This window comes from Hevea brasiliensis, unplaced genomic scaffold (assembly GCF_030052815.1).
Source record: "Hevea brasiliensis isolate MT/VB/25A 57/8 unplaced genomic scaffold, ASM3005281v1 Scaf9, whole genome shotgun sequence".
Taxonomy (NCBI): domain Eukaryota; kingdom Viridiplantae; phylum Streptophyta; class Magnoliopsida; order Malpighiales; family Euphorbiaceae; genus Hevea; species Hevea brasiliensis.
Window position 1 is genome coordinate 2,075,748 of NW_026615310.1, and position 10,168 is coordinate 2,085,915.

Sequence of the window (10,168 nt, forward strand, 5' to 3'; positions counted from 1 at the left end):
CCTCTAAGTAAATAGAGATAAAATCCTATGTTCACTTAATTGTTCTTGATGTTTCAAGTTGCTGGCCAGGACAGATAGATTTATTCAGAAAAGAGTTTCTGATGAGAAAATCTTTTTAATCAAAAACTGGAATTAAAAGAGAACATAATATTCATAGCAAATGGAGTTTGACATAAACCATGACTCCAGCTTGAATTGGGATTTTGTAATAGAGAGATTCTAGTGCATGGTAACATATGATTATAGGTTCATTTAAGGTAAACCTTATTACTAATTGGGTAGCCATGGCATGCTATGCTTGGTGTTAACCATGGTCTATAAGGTTTATAAAATGATTTAGAGAAATCATTTATGGTAAGAAAGAGTTCTGATGATATTAAGAGTTGATATCATGTCTTATTGCCAATTAGTGATGAGCCTAGTAAGTCACACATATACACAAGTTATCACCTATTTAAATGTGATTTAATTAATTAATTAAAGAGTTTAATTGATTAATTAAATAGGTTTGTTTTGCAATTAAATTGCAAAGTCCCTAGCATGACTTGAAACCAAATCTAGATTATTAGATGTGTAGTATAAATTAAATTTATATTTAAAGTGTTTAAATATGAATTTAATTAATGAGAAATTAATTAATAGAGATTAATTAATTAATTTATATTTGATATAAATTAATTAGAAGAAGAAAAATAATTATTTTGGGTTAAGAACTCAAAATTAAGACACAGGGACATTTTGGTCATTTCACAGTGTGACGCGTGGCACCATGAGATGGTGACACATGGGATTACACATAAGCTTGCCAAATGTTATTTAATCATGTAAGATGATTAAAATCAAGATTAAATATAGGTTTGACACTTGGCACAATGTGATTGGGTCACTTAAACCTAGAGCTAATCAAAGGGTGACATGAGGTTTAATGTGTTAACCTAGCTATTTAAGTGTTGTTATGAAAAGAAAAAAAACAACCAGCAGCCACTCCTCTCCTTTGTCACGCCATTTTGAGGCTTTTCATCTATTCTTCTTCATCTCTCATCAATTCAAAGAGATTAGCCATCAATCTCTTGAATTAAGAATACTATAAATTATTTCTAGTATCTTGTTTACATCTCTAATCTCTTAAAAGGCAAAACTTGAATTTCTTATTAATAGAAAAAGCTTTAGAAGCTGTTCAAGGGCTGTCATAGGTGTTTTTGGTGTGGATAAGCTAGAGGGACAACATCTAGTGTCTTGAAGACGAATCTCAAAGGCGCAGACACGCTGCAGTGCATCAAGAGGTTAGTGTAATCGTTCTTGATTTAATCTAGGGTTCTAAAATTAATCTGATTAATTTTAAAATCTTAAATGGCAAATAAAGATCTAAAAACATATTAAAAGAGTTTTAATATGTTCTTTATCATTGAAATCAAATAGATAAAAATAAATCTTGCATGATGCATGTGACCCTAGGTAAAAATTTTTGAATTCAATGGTATAAACTTGTGTTTTTCACGCTTCTGTTCCTTCAGGTTTTACATTAGATGTATATTTACTTTAATTGTTATCATTATACTTCCTTCAATTGTTGATTCTAACGTTCAAATGCAAGGTGAACAAAAAAGTTAAGTGTAAGTAGGACTAAAAATTTCAATTTTATATAAATTTTAAAATTAATTTAAATAATAAAAAATATAATTTAAATAATTTAAAAAATTAAGGGTATTTTTTTGATGTGGCCCAACTGCAAGTGCACGGGTCGTACAAGTAATACAGTAAAGATATCGTTCCCACGAGGAGTTGTGTTAATGATTGAATTTTTTATATAAAAAGTTGAGTAAATTGAAATATTCTTAAAATTAAAGTAACAAATTGATGGGTATTTGAGTATGAAATCTATATGTGCAAAATTGATAATCTATCCAACAATGTATTAATTAAACTAAAATTGCATCAAATTGAAATAAGCAAGTTCAAGTATGGCAAGCAATTAAATTTGATTGGAAATTAACAATGATAAAAAGGCGATTCCGGAGTTCGGGATTTCATATTCGAGCTATTTTGGGATTTTTAAATTGGTTATCCAATCTCGTGGAACTTACGGGTTTTAAGGAGATTAATTCTTAAATCTTTTGAATACCCTTTCGAGTGGGACAAAGAGTGCCTTAATCAAATTAATCCTACTTTCGTGGAGTTAGAATTAATTAAGACCCATTAAGTTCTTTAATTAATCTGTGAATCCTCTTAATCCTTAGTCTATTTCTAGATCTAAGTTAATTAAGTCCAATTCCTTGATTATCTATCACAAGGCCTTCTCCTTTCGGTGCCTCAACCATGGATTAAGAACATTACTCAATGGGATCCTACACTAAGCATGTCATTAAGCACACAAGAAATGAATAAAACTCATTAAGACCACAAAATATGGATTACCCAATCAAAATCTACAAAATATCTCAAATATTACAACCCTCACTCCAGAATCAAAGGTAAACTACTCACTACCCATAATGCTTACAAGATATATTGAGTTTAAATGGAAATAAAGCTTTAATCTAAGCTAAGAAACAAGAAACTAAGCACTAGAAATGCAAGGAAAGAAAGAAATCTGCAAATCTTGGTTGAAAATGGTGTGGAAGGTGAAAATGACTCTTCAGCTGCTGCCTCCCTCTTCCTTTCCTTTTCTGCTCCTTTTCTTCCCCTTTTTTTCTCTCTTTCTAAAATGGGAAATGGGACTATTTATAATATTTTCTGACATGGAGCCCTAAAATGGTGTGTTTAAGGAGGGGTTTTCTGAGGGAATCTTCTGCCAGCTCATTAATGAACTCTTTATGGGACTGCATAAGTGGACTGCATAAGTCATACAGTCCCTTATGCGCTTTTTATTGGTTCACTTATGCGAAACTGCATGACTTGGTGCATAGGTTATGCACAATTCCATGAGAGTGCATAAGGGAGGCGTGAATGTGCATAAGCTATGCAGTCTCCTTATGCACATTTCGACAGGTATTGGAACAGTGATTTTTCTCCTTATGCAGATCCGCATAGCTTATGCGGCAAGTTATGCACAATTTTGGTCATGCATATTTCAGCTTGAAAACTTGTTTTTGACATCTTTGGCTGTAGAAGTCACTCCTCAATGGCAAAATTTCTTTTCAGTCCTTCACAAACACCATTTTTCCTACAAAATAAAGTAAAAATTACAAATTAATCCAAAAATTGACAATTATGAAAAACTAACTAAATAACTAATGAAATTAGCTAAAAATGACTAATAATAAAATAAAATGGCTATGAAATTAGACCTAAATAACTATGCAAAATGTATGCATCAAATACCCTCAAACTCAAGCTTTTGCTTGTCCTCAAGCAAACTTTAAAATGTGATGCAAAATTTTTAGGGGTGCCTTATCCAAAGAGCTATGAAAATCACCTATTAAAGTAACTTAACACACCTTCAGCCATACCAGCAATCCATGTACCCATCCGTCAAAATGCAAAGAATTTAATGCTTATCCAAGCTTTCACCGCTTAGCCATCAAGTCAATTATCATTCAAAATCCCCAAACCAACAAATCAAAAGAGAAAGTCATGCTCAAAAGGAATTTCTAGGACAATCAATAGGCAAAGTGTCTCTATATAGAATGATGGAATTAAATGAATAGATAGATAATTTCTCCAATCCCATAGGCAAATTCCCTACTCCTATCTCCACTAATGTAGCAAGTATTATCAAGAGATCAAAGGTCTTTTTAGGGATGTAATGGGGCCATGGGGTTCAAAATGAGGCTAAGAAGAAAGATGGGTAAAAAGGATTCAAAGCATGAGAATATTTTCAATTTTGAAACATAAGGTACACTTTATTATATCTTTTTCTCTTTTTTTTATATAGGAGAGAGAAATACACAATGAGGATTATCAAGTGCTAGCATATTTTACAAAACACATAAAATGGAGGGACATTTTGATACTTTAAACTTGTATTTTGCATTTTCTTTTGATGCTTGTCCCTAAAATTTGCCACCCCCAAACTCATTTCTTTTAATACTTTGGGTGGATTTCTTTCATTTTGAATGACAATGGTGAAAAGCACATATACTAACACTTTTTACAAGATGACAAGCATTTCTTCTCCCTTTTATTGTATATTTTTTTCTTTTTTTTTTATATATATGTGTACCTAATGTTGTAATAATTATTCTCATGAAAGGGGTTGGAGTGTTTGGTTCATTGGCTAGGTAACAATAAGGATTTCAAGAAAAATTAGGGATAAAAAGGCTCAAAGGGGTTTGCAAGGGTAAATTTTAATTTGGAAAAAGGGCCAAAGGTTTAAAATGAGAAGGTTTTAAATCAAAGAATGCCTAATCATCTCTCTCTTCAAGTACAAGCTGGTATTTCGCCTTGAAAGGTTTAGAAAATTTATTCTAGGATTGGTGAGACATCATTTGACTACCTTATATCCAAAAATTCCCTCTAAACACTTCCATCTCCAAATGACTAGTTGGGTGGCTTTTTGGCTAAGAAGATATAGGCAAGGGATAGACACTTCAAAACCTTGCATCTCTTAGGAAACTTTCAATCCACAAACCCAACTAAAGGGTGAGTCAAATCACTCTCATAGGCAACTTTTCAAAACTCAAGGGATTTGGCAAAAGATTTTAATGCATGATGCATGATTCTTAAAAATGAACAATGCATTAACTAAATGGAGGAAATCTATTTGTATGCAATGTGTACAATTTCTAAATGATATAAAATGTGTGTGTAAATGTGTAATGTATATGTATGTATGGATGTATATGTAAAATATTTACAGTATATGTAAATGGAATGGTATGAGATGCTCTATACTCAAAATGTGAAAAATGAAGCAAGAATCAAAATGTGCACCCCCAAACTCAAAATTAGACATTGCCCTCAATGTCTCATGCAGTATATAACCAAAACTCAAAGCAAGTAATAATTATCAGGAATTATGAAAATTAAGAGCAAAAAGAAAGAGTTACCTGGTACAGAGCAGATGAGAATTCAAGAGATAATGGGAATGCATAAGTAATGCATTGTGTTATGCGTAATAGCATCGTCTGCAGCAGTGCATAAGCCATGCGGTTCTGCATGAGTGGCAATAAGAGCTGCACAAGCTATGCAGGACATTTGCATAGGGGAATTACAACTGTGCGCTCGCATAAGTGGCGTAGTGGTCGCAGGCTATGCAAAATATTTGCATAAGGGACTTCACACTGGCAAAGGTATACTGAAGTCTTGTATGATGATTAGCAAGGAAAAATGTGCAACCACCAGTAGAAGCATGCAAAAATATACAATATATGGACAATTATGCACAAAAGGGCAAAAGGCAATAAAAATCAATGAAAAACTAATGTAATGGCCATCCAATAGAACTGTAATAAAAACAGAATTCAAAACAAAGTAATTCAAAACAAACTAACAGAATTCAAAACAAACTATAAATGTTTGAACTTATTTACAAAGGAAAAGTCCTACAAGTTTGAACAAAAGCAAAACAAAAACTAATCCAGTTCTATTGTTTTGCCCTTGTCCATTGATGTTGCTAAGGGGCTGGTTGCATCTGGCTGCTGTCGAAATGATGGTGCTGGAGGAGGTGATGGAGGTGGAGGTGGCATTCCCAGAAAAATCATGAGTTTCTTCATCATCTCCTTCAATTCTTTCTGCTTGTCCCTGGTTTCCATGATAAGGTCAAATAAGTGATCATGACGATCCTTGAGAGTATCAAGACCAGTGTCAAGCTTCCTATCCACAAAGTATATATCATCACTAAGCCTTTCAAGATAGGTGAATAAGGCTTTAGTGTTGAATGCAGGAGGGGCTGTGGATGAGGAGGGTTCAGCTGTAGGAGGTGTGGGCTGAGTAGAAGCTGCTGGGGTCTCCTGTGCAGATTGAGGGGGTGGGGTGGGTTCAGTAGAGTGCTGTGGGACTGATTGGGCAGGTTGGGCTTCTGGTTGTGCAGTGGGTTCAGCTTCTGCTGCTGGTTGTGCAGTATCAAAATGTGGCAAATCAACCTGCTTTTGGATAGGTGTGCAGCATCAAAATATAAGGTGTCCACAAGTGCTGGTATTGGGTGCTCTTTAGGATTAAAACCAAAATGCTTGGCTATAACTGTTATGAGCCCACCCAAAACAATGTCACCTATGGATTTAGTGGCAATATGCAACACATGCTCACAAAAGAAATAACCAGGAGAAACCTTGACCTTGTGAAATGCACACCATAACATGAATAATTCAGATTTCCCACGACACGTAACTAGTCCTCTCGCCCAAAATAGTGCTAGCAATCAGTCTATGAATAAACCTAAGTGCGTGGTCAAGTATTTGAGAGGTTTTGATCCACACAGAGAAAGTTTGAGGTTGGTTTGTGATAATTCTCCAAAATTGGGCAGCATTTCAAATACCCTTGTTTGCTACCTCTACCCTCAGATATGGCACTCTAAATAGCCCATCAGTTGCAAAACCAAGAATGCTATGAAATTGATCCAATGATAACTCTCTGTTTTGCCCCAAACATCTAAATTTCATAGTTGGCTTAAAATCTACATCATGCAATTTCAGGGTGGCAGAGAATGAGGAAATAAACTCCAAAACTAAAGCTGGGTAAACAATTTCTTGCTTGTGCACAAATTCCATCCAACCCATACCATCTAGATAATCAACCACATTGTCAAATAAACCAAGTGACTGGAGAGAGTCCACAGAAATATACCTAGTGGGTTGCACCTTCCTTTCCTTTAGTCGTTTAAATGTTGCTTTGTGAGTTGCATCAGAAAGGGACCAAGGGAGTTTTGAGACCTGTGAGGTTGCTGACAATTGCTTTTTGCTGGAAAAGGGTGTGGAAGCTGAAGTCTTTGGCTTTTTGGGTGGAGGCTCTGACCTTGGGGTGGTGGGTGGTTCGTTGCGCTTTGAGAGAGGAGGTGCAGAGGACATGGGCCTGGTGGATTTTGACCTAATTTTTCGTTTATACGTGGCTGTGGAGGGTGGTGGGGGTGTCTCTTGTGGAGGGGAATTAGGGTTAGGAGGTATCGTTGACAATGGTGAAACCTGGAGAGGGGAAGCTGAAGGAGAGTGAGGAGGCGGCTCCATTGCCGATGGTGAAGGTGGAGGAGATGAGGGGAAAAGAAAATATGCACGGGGTAGTTAGGGTTAGGGCGGCGGAAATGGGTGTGGAGAAGAAGGGAAGGAGGAAAATGTCGGGAGAAATGGAGGGGAACAGACGGTCGGGAACAGAAAATACGGGAGGCGGGAGAAATGGGTGCCGACGGGAGTTTTGGATTAGGTTGTGTAAGACTGTATAAGTGAAAAGTGAGTGTGCATAACTTATGCACCCTACTTATGCATGTCTCGATAGGTTTTGGTGTTTGAAAAATGTGGTCATGCAATTGTGCATAAGTTATGCACTCTGCTTATGCATGTTTTAGTGGGTTCTGATTTTTGTGGAAAGTGGTTATGCAGAAGTGCATAGGTCATGCACTCTGCTTATGCAGGTCTCGGCAGATTTTGGTGTTTGGGATTGTGGTCATGCAGCTGTGCATAAGTCATGCACTCTCCTTATGCACCTCTCGGTGGGTTTTGGTTTTCAGAGTTTTCGGTCATGCAGTAGTGCATAAGTTATGCACTCTGCTTATGCACCTCTCGGCAACTTTTGGGATTTTGGATTGGTGGTCATGCAGGTGTGCATAAGCTATGCACTCTCCTTATGCACCTCTCGGCAGGTTTTGAGATTCAGAGTTTTTGGTCATGCAGCAGTGCATAAGTTATGCACTCTGTTTATGCACCCCTCGGCAAGTTTTGATTTTTGGAGTTTCTGGTTATGCAGAAGTACATAAGTCATGCATCCTCCTTATGCAAACTTCGGCAGAGAGAGAAAATGCAGAATTTGAAGTTATGCAAACGTGCATAAGTCATGCACTCACCTTATGCAAGTTTTGACAGATATGGAATTTGACAAAATGAGGTTATGCAGAATTGCATAGGCTATGCATTCTCCTTATGCACTTGCAATAAAGGTGAAAAATGGCAAGAATTGTGGTTATGCAGGATTGCATAAGCTATGCAGTTGCTTATGCACAATTCAACAAGACTGAGATTGCAATGGAAAATGATTTGCAAGTGTGAAAAATACCCTAGAATGAGGAAATATAATTCTATGAAGCATAAATCATGAGAAATTATCACCAAAAACACATCAATATATACAAAGTCCATCAAAATTTCATCATACAAGCATGTAAAAGTGAATCCTGCATAAAAGGCATTTGTGACCCATGCCATTTTGACTCAAATTCTGCAAATCAACATTTAGCACATTAAAAACTCAATAAAATCTGCATAAAGTTGCATCTAGCCACAAATGATGAAATGAACTCTCCAAGTTATGCTAAGAAAATGCAATTTGTCCACCTTGAATCCACAACCTAAATAAGCTCAAAACTACAAAGATGACCCACTCACCACCATATTAACATTATAAGCACATATACTAAAAAGTTACACACCCAACCTCACCAAGAACATAAGCCATCTGCTGCAGACACCCTCTTTGCTGCAGAATTTCTTCTTCCTCTCTGCATAAACTGTGCAATGTACTCAGACACAGTTATGCAAAGAAACCAATCAGTTTTTGGGAGAGTTTGAAGGATAAAATTTTCAAGTTAAGAATCACTCCCCAACAGTTCACCAACCTTCCTCCATTGAAATACATCTACAAGGGACAAAATTCAACAATGTCAAAAATTGAATTTGGGGAGATTCAAGATAAAAACAAAAGCAATGAAAGTAAAAGTAAATCAGCAAAAGCAAAATAAAAGGACTTGGGATGCCCCCCAAGAGGACTAATTTATAGTCCTTAGCTGGACTTTTCATGAATTTCACTGAAAAGAGGTGAGGGATTGGAGAGCTTGTAATAGCTTGCTCCCTTTATCAGGTCTCCAGTTATGTAATGTTTCAATCTATGCCCATTGACCTTAAAATTCCCAGATTTTTCACTCCAAATTTCAATTGCACCATAAGGGAAAACCTTAGAAACTCTATATGGACCAGTCCACCTTGATTTAAGTTTTCCAGGGAACAATTTCAATCTTGAGTTGAACAATAAAACTAGATCACCCTCTTTAAATTCCTTTTTCCTGAGATGCTTATCATGCCAAACCTTGGTTCTTTCTTTGTATATACGGGCACTTTCATAAGCATCCATCCTCAATTCTTCAAGCTCATTAAGTTGCAATAGTCTCTTTTCACCAGCTTGCTTAAGATCAAAATTCAAGGTCTGAATGGCCCAATATGCTCTATGTTCTAGCTCCACAGGTAAATGACAAGACTTACCATACACCAACCTAAAGGGAGTAGTTCCTATAGGGGTTTTGTAGGCAGTCCTATATGCCCATAAAGCATCATCTAGTTTGATAGACCAATCTTTCCGAGAATTGTTCATTGTTTTCTCCAAGATATGTTTGAGCTCTCTGTTAGAAATTTCAACTTGTCCTGAAGTTTGAGGGTGGTATGGGGTAGCTATCTTGCGTACTACACCATACTTCCTCATTAAGCTCTCAAATTGCTTATTACAAAAATGTGAACCACCATCACTAATTATAGCCCTAGGAGCTCCAAATCTACTCAAGACAAATTTTTTCAAGAATTTCACTACCACTCTAGCATCATTAGTTGGAGTTGCAATAGCTTCCACCCACTTTGACACATAGTCAACTCCAACTAGGATGTATCTATTACCAAATGAAGGAGGAAATGGCCCCATAAAATCTATTCCCCAAACATCGAATAATTCCACTTCAAGAATATCATTTAGGGGCATTTGATCTCTTTTTGACAAATTTCCACTCCTTTGACATTTATCACATTCTAACACAAATTTCCTCACATCCTTAAAAAGATTTGGCTAAAAGAAACCAACTTGCAAAATTTTACTAGCTGTTTTAGAGATTCCAAAATGTCCTCCATAATCAGAAGCATGGCAATGATGCATAACACTCCGTGTCTCCTCATCAGGAATACATCTCCTTATTAAACCATCACAGCATCTCCTAAAGAGTAAAGGATCATCCCATCTATAAAACTTCACCTCATGCAAAAACTTTTTCTTTTGTTGCCATGTCATTCCTAGAGGTAAAACTCCACAAGATAGATAATTCACAAAG